We start from the raw sequence: 14,079 nt of genomic DNA, 5'->3' as shown, positions 1-14,079 counted from the left end.
CTTTCATCTCTGCCCAACAATTCCCTGAATCTTACTTCTTTCTTGATAACCTACTAAGATGCTGCAATTACATTATTCCTATTGTTCATCGCTGGACAGCTTCAGCTGTGGTCCACTCTCCTTGCTAGGTAAATCAAGGCAGCCAACTGCAGCTGTCATGACAAACACCAGCAGCTCCTTTCTTAAAGAGAAGAGATTCATAGGAAAAATGTGAGTGCCTCCATCTTCATGGAAAAATTTAAAAAATGTGCGCGCACATGGCTCATTTATGTAAACAAGAGTGAAACAGGGAAGGACACACTTCCAGGAAAGATTTATATGAGGTAGGCAAAGGGAAAAGGATTGAGCTTCTCGCCACAGTTCAACCTGCAGGAATTTTCCACAGGGTATCACCATACTGTGGAAAGTGCCAATTAGTTTATGGACAAGGCATAAAAACCACTGTTAAGAATCATGGGATGTCACAAGCAATGCGAGGAGAGTTGTCCCAATTATAAAGCTGCCCTTGATCCAGATGGCAAACGGGCCTTGCAGTGGTATTTTGCTTAAATGAACATCTTGGTTGCATTTTGCTATTGACTATAAACCTCACCTTGAGGGGTAGGTTAAATATTGAGGGAAGGGACAATTTTTACTAGAATTAAAGCAATGTTGTGATCAGTAATGGACAGCCAAAATTTTTACTGCCACACTATGGGTGGGGCTTATTTTGTGGGTGTGGCTAGATAATCATGTGACTGAGTAGGAGTGGCTTGCTGGCCGTGTGACCAGGTGGGAGTGGCTTGAATGATCATCATCATTCAAGTGAATTGTTAAGTCCTCAATTTACAACCTCGCCAGTGTCGCTTGCTGGGGTGACAATTTGCTTCGTGCTTCGTGCTTTTTTCTTCTTTCCTCCTTCCTGGCCTCGGGAGGTGGCCGCGTGAGGCTGATGAAGAGCTGGGCAGGAGAAAGGGAAGCTCATCTGAGGCCAGGAAGGAGGAAAGAGGAAAAAAGCAAGGAGTGCAGATGCAGCAGCAGCAGCAGGGAAAAAAAAGGAAAGCCGAGCCGAAACCAGTAATCCAGGAAGTGACTGCCACTGGTCAGCTGGAGCTGTGCACGCAGCTTCATTTCCACTGGTGAAACTGCATTCCACTCCATCCTGCCTGCTGCCCATCCCTGGTTGTGATCCATCCATGGAATGGAATCTTGATATAGAAGTGTTGAAAATCTGGCCACTTGGGACTACACCTGACATCTCTCTTGCTTTTATTTTTCTTGCTCCTTTGGACTGAAAATTCTTCACTCATATGCTTAGTAATCAATCGTTCTTCCTCCTCCTCTTTGTGGCATGGAAAAAGAAAAAAGAAAAATGAAGGGGAGGTAGTTATGATCATTCAGAGCCTGAAACTGATGGCGTGGTGAAAAAAAGCAGCTTTGGGACCTGAAGCTGAATGCGTGTCATTGCAGAGGTGTATCAGCTCCGCTAAGCCAGCCTGTCTGCCTCCTGAAGCTCAGCGTGCATTGCCACCTATGGGCACTCACGTCTTGTGTCTGTTGATTCTGTCTAAGTCTCATCTGTGGAAAGATGTGGGCTTTAATTAATGTTTGCAAAGTGTTCTGATAAGCCTGAAGATAGCATTGCAGTAGAATTGGAGGAAGGGAGGGAGGGAGGAAGGAAGATATAGGAAGATGATAGCATCAGTGACAGAGAAACAGCAGAGGCTTAAGATCTTTAGCAGACAATACAAAGCCCATCACATCTCAACTCCTGCTTCCTGGTACAGCTTGTACACCCTCTTTCAAATTTGGCTGTTCACTTTTGTTCTATTGCATTTGTAAAATATTATCAGTAGAACAAAAGATATAAATTCCAAGTCAGATATATTTAAAGGGTAACGGCTACAAATATCCTACGTAATACTGTATATAACTAGAGAAGAAGAAAAAATCATGGTTAATATGTAATTGCAAAGAAAATCATTTTAAAATTTGACAATTGCTGTACGCCAAATGTCAATTTATCTTTCCAATGTTGCAATTTAGTTCTTTGACAATCCCTGCCCACTGCACAAAATATTAATCAGACGAGCAATCAAGTTCATGAAGTTCAAAATGTTGGGGGCCTATGCGTCTTGCACATACAAAAATCACTTTTTGTGTCCTAGCATGTTATCTTTCTTCCTGTCCTCTGTGAAATTCTTCACATACTTCCTGCAAGTGTGGGTCCTGAAAAGTAATAAGCCTTTGTTAAAAATGATAGAAATAAAACAGAAGTCTTTCCCGCTTCCAAATTATAGATATTCCAAACTTGTTCTAGAGAGGATTTTCGTTTTCTACAGTGGGGAACATATTTTGGTGAACAAAAAAACATTTGATCCATGCATCCTGCAGCTTTTGTTGTTGGGCCCTTGAACAAAATGTGCCAGAGGGTAAAATTTCACTACAGCAGCAACTATTTTCAAGGCAAAGTATCTCTGTACTCCATCCTTTCTTTTCTGATATCAAATTTTGGTGAGGCAGTCCATGAAATATGAGTCTAGATTTCCAGCGCCATAGAAACAGAGTCACCTTAAGTATTAAGATGCAGAAATTTGACAAGAAATCTTTGTTTCAAAGCCATAGGTAATGAATAAAATCAGCTTTGTAATGCCTCCTGGCTCAGATATGTACAAAATGATCTGATTCCCTCATATTAAATTATTGCTTTTTAAATCATGAGTTGATAAATAAATCTAATTGGTTACGTTCAAGCACTATACTAAGCCAAAATCAGTAAAATTGTTTTTTTGGTCAGGTTTGCTTGTGCTATGAGTTCTCAGATATGCTTTTTGATTAAAACACAATATATTGGGTTTACAAGAACTAAAATAAAAAATCATGGTTTACGATCTTCAATTTTATTTTTAAATTTTACATGTTACCTTTAAAGCCCAGGGTCCCCTCCACAAAGAGTTGGTTATGATGCTGAGAGTAAAATGAAACTCTGGGTGCATCTTATATTCTGAATGTAGCCCCACCCAGCCTCTCAAACAAAAAAGCCTCTGAAACAGATATTCATAATAAAATGTTGTGTTTATAACTATATATTGTTTTACTTTATGGTGGAGAAAATAAAAAAATCTGATACCCCCAAAAAGTAAAGCATGAATACAGGTAGTACTTGACTTACAACAGTTCATTTAGTGGCCATTCAAAATGACAATTTTTCACACTTACGACATTGCAGCGTCCCTGTAATCACGTATTCAAAATTCAGACCCTAGGCAACTGATTCATCTTTTGCGACCTTCTGATGAGCAAAGTCAATGGGGAAACTTAATTCACCTAACAACCATGTTACTAACTTAACAAGTGCAGAGATTCACTTAACAATTTTGGCAAGAAAGGCTGTAAACTGGGCCAAAGCCACTTCACATGGGGCTACCTTTGAAAAGTGTTCGGAAACTTCAGATCGTGCAGAATGCGGCCACGAGAGCTATTGTGGGGTTACCTAGGTTCACCCACGTCTCTCCAACACTGTGGCTTGCATTGGCTGCCTATCAGTTTCCAGTCACAATTCAAAGTGTTGGTAATGACCTATAAAGCCCTACATGGCACTGGACCAGAATACCTCTGGGACTGTCTGCTGCCGCATGAATCCCAGCGGCCAATAAGGTCCCACAGAGATGGCCTTCTCTGGGTCCCGTCGACTAAACAATGTCGTCTGGCGAGCCCCAGGGGAAGAGCCTTCTCTGTGGCAGCTCTGGCCCTCTGGAATCAACTCTCCCCAGAGATCAGAACTGCCCCACCCGCCTTGTCCTTTGTAAATTGATTAAGACCCACCTATATCGCCAGGCATGAATTGAGACATCTCCCCCAGGCTTATATAGTTTTATGTATGGTATGCTTGTGTTGGATGGTTTTTAAATGGCGGGTTTTTAGATGCTTTCTTTTATATATTAGATTTGTTACACTGCACATTGTTTTTATTACTGTTGTGAGCCGCCCTGAGTCTGTGGAGAGGGGCGACATACAAATCTAATAAATTATTATTATTGTTGTTGTTGTTGTTGTTATTATTATTCAGTTAGCAACATAAATTTTGGGCTCAATTGTGATGAAAAAAGAATATAGTTGCAGAGTATGGGATATTGTTAGTGGTGGCATTGAGAAAAAAGAAACTACATCACAGGATATGAAACTGGAGAAACACAAGCAGCCTGTGGAGATAAAAACCTAATTTCAACCAAACCCCAACTGATTAGCTGTCTGGGAAAGGAGAATGAATTGTGTTTCCTGTGGTTTCTCCCAAACTTTCCAGGAGGACAAGATTAATGGGATTGGGAATTATGTCATGATCCCGGGGATCTTTCCCTCCCAGATGCATCAATAAAGCTTTGACATTCATTGAAATGAAAAATGAAATAAAATGACACAGCTTTGAAAAACAATGGGTGGGAAGACCATCAGTGCAAAATCATCCTATCTGCATTTATTACTCCAAACTTTTGGTCACATCTCTGCTTCAGTTGTCATTAATAACCATGTGCTCCCAAGTCAGACCCTGTCTCATAAATCTTATTTCATCAAATACAAATTATGGGCTGATCTGATGCTCAAAAATATTTGACAGTGTTTCCCCGTCTTTTATTGCAAAAGGTGGCTGCACCTAATCGAACTTGTCTGGGTTCAAAAGCTAAGCAGGGCCAGATCTGGCTTGTATGTATATGGCTGGGAGACTATCAGGAAATTTCAGGACTAGCTTAGACTGGGAGATTGAAATATATCCTGAAGGAAGGCAACAGCAAACCATTTTTCATGCTGCTGCCAAGAAATTTAATAGACGTCTATAAATCCCCGGGAGTCAAGCGTAACTGAAAGGAGATATTACCTTTAATACAACACACACATATACAGTACCCAGGTCACCATAAAGAAGAAGAATAGTTCTTCCTGTCATGCAGGGTTGTTTGCATACAAAGGGGAGGGTAGTAATGCAATGTGTTATGCACAAATTTCACCTCTTATGTATTTATACAAAAAGGCAAAATTTGGATTGCGATGGCATGACATATTTCGATCTTTGCCTGTTATCAAGGCTAGCTACAGAAACCTCAACCTCTTCCTTATTCCTGTTATCCCTACCGCCACCTCTGGATTGCATAGAAAAGGGACTAAGGCACAATTCCAGTTTCAGATGATAAATTAAAGATAGCATAATTGGTGTCATCTGCACTATTTTAGCTGGTCTTTTTGTGTAAGCCCAGAAAGGGTTTGTCAATAAACGATCATGTGGCATCAGATAATCAAAACTGAGCCAGGAACTTTCCAAGTAGCCTTGGATTTATCCAGTTAATTGGAGTCTATTTCAGCAAGCTTCCGCTGGTTTCTAATTTTTCATTGTGTCCCCATTTGATTGTAAGCAATCCCACTTCCAGACTCTTTCTTGAACTGTCAAAAACCTGGAATAGGACTATTTGTCTAACCTCACTTTTGCATACTATGCAATTTGCTTTCCCTTATGGTATTTTTACTAACCACAATAGTCCCATAAACTGGAAGGTATGAGACCTACTGTTTGAAAATAAATCTTGGCATCGTAGTTTATAAGACTAGTTTTGCTAGCCTGAATGAATTCAAATTTGAAGCAGCTGCCATCCTAAGAGCTGGAGGCAACCCCTCCGTTGCCAATAAGATCTATTTTAGAGCTAAATAGCTAAATCTTTATGGAGCACAAAGGGGTCATCCATTATTAAACCTTCCATTCTTGGCTGACATTGAACAGTGACTCTCACATGGCTTTAGTATGAACCATCCTTTTATTCCCTGGCACAGCGCCTGGAAAATACTGATGGCCTCAATCCCAACACAGATTAGGGACATGTTTCTCTGAGCAACTATCATCCTTATGGCTGCAATTACGGTAATCAGTTCCTCTATTGATGACAGTGGAGCACAAGAAGGCAACCCTCAGAAGAAAAAAGTTCTATGTACACAGGTCAAGAATACTAGGCTTCCTTGATCATTTTTTTTCTGAAGTATTTTGTGAACAAGTCTGATTTGCAAGACATCTTCAAAAAACCAGACAAAACATCTCAATTCAGATCAGAATTAACAGGATTCCATCTATACGGCTGTAAAAAGAGCATCTTATTTGGGATTTTTATTTCAATCAAAACTGACCTCCAGTGTGTATGTATGTATGTCTACGGAGAGGGGCGGCATAAAAATCTAATAAATAATAATAATAATAATAATAATAATAATAATAATAATATGTATGTATGTATGTATGTATGCATGCATGCATGCATGCATGCATGTATGTATGTATGTATGTATGTATGTGCAGGGGCAGGGGACATTGTTTTCAATTAGAGGAAAATATTCCATAAAGTGCTTTTCCCTGATTAAATATACATAATGTTTTAGTGGGGTTATGGACAAAAATCCCTATTTTAATCTTCTTATTTCTAGCACCAAAAATAGACACTTATTTATTTATTTATTATTAGATTTGTATGCTGCCCCTCTCCGTAGACTCGGGGCAGCTCACAGCAACAATAAAACAATGTACAACAAATCTAATAATTTAAAAAACACTAAAAACCCCATTATTAAAAGCAAACATACACACAAACATACCATGCATAAACTGTATAGGCCCGGGGGAGATGTCTCAATTCCTCCATGCCTGACGGCAGAGATGGGTTTTAAGGAATTTGCGAAAGGCAAGGAGGGTGGGGGCAGTTCTAATCTCCGGGGGGAGCTGGTTCCAGAGGGTTGGGGCCGTCACAGAGAAGCCTCTTCTCCTGGGTCCCGCCAAACAACATTGTTTACTTGACGGGACCCGGAGAAGGCCAACTCTGTGGGAGCTAACCGTTTGCTGGGATTTGTGCGGCAGAAGGCGGTCCTGAAGTTATACAAGGAATAGGATGAATATGGAGTTAACATGTTTTTCTCCTTCTCAAGACAAATCCTTATGGTTTCACTCAAATTATAATTAAACCCTGCACCATGTGTATGTAGCATGTAGTGTATGTAATATGTAGTTTCAGGAATCCATAAATTTTTGCTAGTACTGTACACAGTATTCTATAGATTATAGTGATTTGCACATGGAAAATAACACACAAAATAACATACAAAAAATAAACATTCTTTAGAAACTCTAACTATAAGCATCCTTTTCTGAAAAGAAGTCTCATAAAGTTCAAAAGAATTTATCTCCTGATCATTGGGTATATGATTGTATTCTTACTAAATTATCATCTATTGATTTAAGAGTCCGCAAATGTGTAGAGTGAACTAAGAACTGGTGCTTACTTTAAAGTCCACCTGTTCCTTTGAGCAATTTTTCACAAAATAACAAGTAACACCAAGTTCTTAATTCACTTAATATATTTGCTTATCTTCTTAATCTAAATCTTCTTAATCTAAAACTTATTAGAAATTAATTCAGTAAACTTTGCTTATTTGGGGCACATGCTGTTCAACATAATAGTTCATTCATAAGCTAGCTACCTTTCTCTCCTCTCTCCCCCTCTCTCTCACACACACCTAAAAATTGGAACAAACTTGGCATCTTGTCATTTTCAGGAAAAACCTATTTACCTACTTAGATGTTTTGTATATAAATTCTAATTGAATATCCTTTTTGAGTTTACCCAGTTACAGAAGCCTCCTTAACTGTCACAAGAGTATTTACTATAGGATGCAGGTTATATTAAAACAGCTGCCAACACAGATCTGTTTATAAATTATAATTAATTTCATTTATTCATAAGTTAACTATTCATAAACTCCATTATGCACACCATACTTTAAAAGGCGAGAGGAAGGGGAGAATTTATGCACAGCCTGTCTGGTGAAGTGGTACCCCTCACACCACACAATCCTTAGATCGGGAGGGTACCAATCATGTTGGCTTTCAAAAGATTTTTTTCTCCAAGGCATTGGGTAAGAATATGGAGTCAGCCCAATATAGGTAAGCTCTGTGTGTGATGGAATTTACGGTGCCTGGTGACCGTATCATGGCTGTTTTTAATATGGTGTTATTTGCTGGGGCTGAACAAATCTTCTTAGAGGTTTATTTATATTGCCTTTGTTGTTTGTTGTTAGCTGCATTCATATGAGTAGCCATATGGGGTGGTCATATAAATTGTCTACTAGCTTAACCTTTCTGGCCATTCAAATGAGGTGGGGATTTCAATTTGGAATAGCAGATGACGCCTGGTCACTCATAAGAGTTTTTGAAAATTCTTCTGAGAAGTATCCTTTAAGAATTTTTTTTTAAAAAGCTTTTCAATAATTTATGTTAATGAATCCTCTGAATTAAACTGCAGCCCAACATTATATTTAAGATGCATTTGGTATATTGCACCAATACTTGACAAACCTAGCAGGTTTCTTTTAAGTTTAACACATGCCTTATTGCCAGTGAAAGGTTCCCTCTTAATCCTTGGTTATAATTTTGCAACACAGCTATTTTAATTGCATTTGGAACGTCAACCCCAACCTCCCCCACCAAACAAACATACAAGCACACACACACATTGAGTCTGTCATCTGCACCTCTATAACTGGTTTGGTTCTGCAACCCAACAAGACCGACAGAGACTTCAGAGGAGAATCTGAACTGCAGAAAAAACAATTGCTGCCAACCTGCCTTCCACTGAGGACCTGTATACTGCACGAGTCAAAAAGAGGGCGGGGAAAATATTTAGGGACCCCACGCATTCTGGACATAAACTGTTTCAACTACTATCCTCAAAATGTCGCTACAGAGCAATGCACTTCAAGACAACTAGACACAAGAACATTTTCCCCAAATGCCATCACTCTGCTAAACAAATAATTCCCTCAACACTGTCAAACTATTTACTAAGTCTGCACTACTATTACTACTAGTTTTTTCTCATCATTCCTATCACCCATTTCCTCCCACTTATGACTGTAACTTGTTGCTTGTATCCTTAAATTTTTTATTAATATTGATTGTTTCCTGATTGCTTATTTGACCCCTGTGACAATCATTAAGTGCTGTACCTCATGATTCTTGACAAATGTACCTTTTCTTTTATGTACACTGAGAGCATAGGCACCAAAGACAAATCCCTTGTGTGTCCAATCACACTTGGCCAATAAAATAATTCTATTCTATTCAAATTAGGTCAGTAAGAAAAATTACACCCCCTCCTTATGCCCAAGGAAGAAAGACCCAGCAAGAGTTTCTCCTTTTTCCATGCCCTGAAATCTTTTGAGACTAAACTAAAACTGATACCTGAAGAATCTGAATATCTCTCTCTCTCTTTGTCTCTGTCTCTGTCTCTTTGTCTCTGTCTCTGTCTCTGTCTCTTTGTCTCTGTCTCTGTCTCTGTCTCTGTCTCTGTCTCTGTCTCTGTCTGTCTGTCTGTCTGTCTGTCTGTCTGTCTGTCTGTCTGTCTGTCTGTCTGTCTGTCTATCTATCTATCTATCTATCTATCTATCTATATATCTATCTATATCTCTCTCCTTCGCCCCCCCACCTCTCTCTTTTCCTTTCGAAAAATCAATTGGGTAGCCTTCAGACGTGAACTGAACCCGCACTGCAGCCGCACGTTAATTTACAAGCGCTTCTACTTTCACCAACCCCTCTCCAGGCGCTCTTGGGGGGGAGATCTGCAGAGAGCCCAGGGTTAACTTTTCTGCAACAGCCCCCCCCTCCCCAATCCCGCGATTCAAACCCAACTGGCTTCTCGGCTTCCCAAGGATCCACACATACATATACACGCACACGGGCACTCAGCGCCCACTTTTGCAGGCTTCGCCTTCTTGCCCCCCACAGAAGCCATCGGTGGGGTTATGAGGAGGACCCGGGGGGCGGGGGGAGAGGCGACGATCGCATCCCTGCCTCGGAGTCCCCCCTTCGATTCCCCGACGTGTTTCGCAGTCGTGACCCGAGCAGGGCAGCCCCGTTTTCGCGGGACGCCTTACCTGGAAGCCGGGCGAGCCGCTGCACGATCCAAAATGGTTTTCTGAATGTCGCCTCGTCGTTCCCTGGTCCGAACGAGCCCCCGATCTCCCGGTTCTGATCCGGAGGACCTGCGTCGCCTGCTGCTACTGCTGCTGCTGGAACCGCGCTCTGCTTTGAAGCAAAGAAACCGAACTGCCGCCACCGCCGCTGCGGCAATATACCAATCCTCCCCCCCACACCTCCGCCCCCCCCCCCGGCGCTCGCTCGCCTGTCCCAATCGCCGCTAGACGCCCGCCCGTCAGCTCTCCGGCAGGTTCCCGAGGCGGTGCCTGGTTGGATAAGGATCAAATACTGTACTTTCTCCGCCGAAGACTTCCCATGCTGGGGCGATGGGCCCGGGGGTCCACGCGCTAACACCCCCCCAAAACCCCCGAGTCTCTATCCTCAGCAGGAGGAACGCCCTTTGCCATTTCAGATGAACTACCGGTAGTAGATGAAGTTATCTAATTCTTTAAAAACTAGTAAGTGGACTTAATCCATCACTGGGACTTCTTGTGGGGATGCGTTCCAAAAGACATCACAGGTGACTCGCCTGGATCTACTGCCTCACTTGAAGTAATCGGGAAAGAAAAAAGTTTTTTTATTGCCTGAGCAATTTAGCTTTCTGATGCTAAAATGGGAGGATCAGCAGAGCCACATGAAATTTACTTATTTATACAGCTATCTGTTATCTATCTATTGGACCAACCTATTTTTTCTTTTGTATACACTGACAGCATATACACCAAAGACAAATTATTTGTGTGTCCAATTGCACTTGTCCAATAAAAAACTACAATTGTATTGTATCAGCAATAGCATTTAGGTTTATATACCACTTCATAGCACTTTTACAGCCCTCTCTAAGCAGTTTACAGAATCAGCTTTTTAAAATTTATTTATTTATTTATTTATTCATTCATTCATTCATTCATTCGATTTGGTTTGGTTTCTATGCCGCCCTTCTCCTGAGACTCAGGGCAGCTTACAACATGTTAGAAATCTAAATAAAATTACATTTTAAAAATCCCCATTGTTAAAAATTAGACAGATTCATCCTGCATTCATTCATTGGGCAGGGCAAGATATCAAAGTATCAGTGGCCCCAAGCCTGCCGGCAGAAGTGAGTCTTTAGAGCTTTACCCCAACAATTGCCCCCAACAATCTGGCTCCTCGTTTCATCCACCTCAGAAGGATGGAAGGCTAAATCAACCTTGAGCCAGTGGCGAGATTTGAACTGCTGAACTACAGCTAGTAGTTAGCTAAAGTAGAAGTGAAGTGCACTGCACCATTTTATATTGTATAGTTATAGTCTTTCTTTCTTTCTTTCTTTCTTTCTTTCTTTCTTTCTTTCTTTCTTTCTTTCTTTCTTTCTGTCGTCATCCTCATTCCCATCCTCATCATTTGTCTTCTATCATTTGTCTGTCTCTCACATCATTCAGTTCTAGGTGTTTTACAATGCAACAGGAGGATCAACAGAGCCACATGAAATTAGTGTACATTTATGCAGCTATTCAGATAGGGAAGTGCTGCGGTTAGCTCTGGCCCAGCTCCTGCCCCAAGGAATGTGCAGATGGATGTGGGGGAAACATCCACATGCCGCAGGCCTGTTTTGCTCCTGATGGAATCTGCAAACGAAGCCTCCTCTGACCAAGGAAGATAGGGAAGAAGGGAGTTTGGCAGACAGCTCGGGAGGAGATCAATCATCTGTATCATCCTTGGATTCTGACCAAGAATTAATGACACATCCACGCATGCGTAGAGTGATGCATAGGAGACAACAACTGAAGGATTATTACAAGAGAAAATTAGGCCACCTGTGGTTGGGTGGGGCTGCTGTAATTAGTGCTACAGATAAAAGTGCAACCTGGTGTTTTAGCCTCATGGCAGTTTATCTGATTCATTGTTTCGTCAAGATCGTGGTTTTTGTGCTGTTCAAGATTGTGTGTGGACTCTCTGGACTTTAGAATTGGACTCAATTTCCCAGTTATTGGGTGAGCAATTGGATTGCATTTAACCTGTGCCTTGTGTGTACCAGAAAATCCCTTTGACATTTAAAAGGGAGCTGTTTCTGTTTTTTCTGTTTATAAAAACTTTTGGGTTTTCCTTTTATCGTGTGATGTGTGTCTTCCTGGACTAATTACCCTGTAATTACGGGCGGTTGAAACACACCGGCAGAACAGGGAAGCACTATTTTAATTTTGTCCATCAGTAGTTTGAAACTTTGAGCCTTCACAGTATGATCCTTAAAGAAAAAACAAAAAACCAACAAGCAGCTTTGAGCCAGCAGGAAATTCTGCCAGACTGGCCTTTTGGTCTGAGCCAGCAGGGAACATAGCACATTGTAATGCAGTTCAGCTACTGGAAATAGGAGATTTGGCTTTATGAATTCCTTTGCGTTCTGACACAGCCATCATCTGACATAGCTCTGTCATGTTTTTAAGTTGCTGATCCAGCTTGAGGGAGGAAAAAAGAGTCACATCTAATATAGTTCAAAGCATCTTGCAAGACGTATAAGTAAGCGGGCTGTTATCCTCAACAGCTTAGCCCCTAATAAAAACGAATCTTTAAGATGATGTGACCGATGCCCTTAGCTCATGTCTTACTTCTACCAAGCTCAGCATAGGCGCCTGGCATTCAGCATTATGTTTCTAATTGCCTGCATGGTAAATGATAATAACTACAGTTCACAGGGCTGAATTTAAAGGAATATACAGTGATACCTTGTCTTACAAACTTAATTGGTTCCAGGAGGAGGTTCTTAAGGTGAAAAGTTTGTAAGACGAAACAATGTTTCCCATAGGAATCAATGGAAAAGCAATTAATGCATGCAAGCCCAAAATTCACCCTTTTTGCCAGCCGAAGCACCCGTTTTTGCGCTGCTGGGATTCCCCTGAGGCTCCCCTCCATGGGAAACCCCACCTCCAGACTTCCGTTGCCAGCAAAGTGCTCATTTTTGCAATGCTGGGATTCCCCCGCAGCATCACAAAAACATGGAAGTCTGGAGGTGGTGTTTCCCATGGAGGGGAGCCTCAGGGAAATCCCAGCAGCGCAAAAACGGGTGCTTCGCTGGCAACGGAAGTCCGGAGGCGGGGCATCCCAGCGGCGGTGGTGGGTTTGTAAGGTGAAAATAGTTTGTAAGAAGAGGCAAAAAAATCTTAAACCCCGGGTTTGTATCTTGAAAAGTTTGTATGACGAGGCGTTTGTAAGACGAGGTATCACTGTAGTACATTTAACAATACAAACAGTAAATTCCATTTAAAGCATCACATTATTTTCATTACCTGCAGTAGAGGTCTAATTTTACTGCTTTGAAGTAAACAGGTTTGAAGACCCTAGTGACTTCATGGATGCTTCTTAGGGCCCCAACATGAAAAAAAAAGCTGCCCCCCCCGGATGTTTATTAGACTACATCCTTGGGCTTTGCTCCAAGTTTCTCATTCAAATGCAATATATATTCTGTACCAGCCCTGCTTAATTTGTCAATATAATGGGAATTTAATGGCATTTAAAAGCCCTCACACTCGCAGCCGTGACACAAAATCTTTGGGTTTGCTAACCTCACTTTCTAATCACGTTCTTTTTAAAATGACCTTTTAAACTATCTTAGGGCTAATAGAGATACTCAAAACAACAAGTTTTGCAAAGACACAAGTTTATAAAATAAACCAAATATAACCACTAAAATTTTAAACAAATGACAAAAAGCTAAATCAGACTTTTATCATCACCATCATCTTCTTCTTTTAATGACCCCATAAACCCACGCAGGGTGGAGTTTGGGCAACTGAATGGAGCTAGCAGAGTGGTTTAATGGCCAGATGCCCTCCCTGTTGCCAATGCAGAGTTTTCATCCACAGATATACATATATCAGTGTTCCCAGAGAGAGAAAAGAAGTGAAGTGCCAGCAGGCCTGGGGGCCATGAATACTACCATCTGCCACGGCTGAATTGTGTCAATAGGTTGGGTGTGTATATTGATTGATTGAATTGTTGTGGGTTTTTAATAGGATTTATTGTTTTATTATTTTAATATGTTTAGTTTTAATATTAATATTTACTTCTTCTGTTATTGTATTGTATTGTATTTTATATTGTTGTAAGCTGCCTTGAGTCCCACAGGA

The sequence above is a fragment of the Erythrolamprus reginae genome, chromosome 2 (assembly GCF_031021105.1).
Source record: "Erythrolamprus reginae isolate rEryReg1 chromosome 2, rEryReg1.hap1, whole genome shotgun sequence".
NCBI classification, from domain to species: domain Eukaryota; kingdom Metazoa; phylum Chordata; class Lepidosauria; order Squamata; family Dipsadidae; genus Erythrolamprus; species Erythrolamprus reginae.
Note: the sequence above shows the minus strand (reverse complement) of the source record.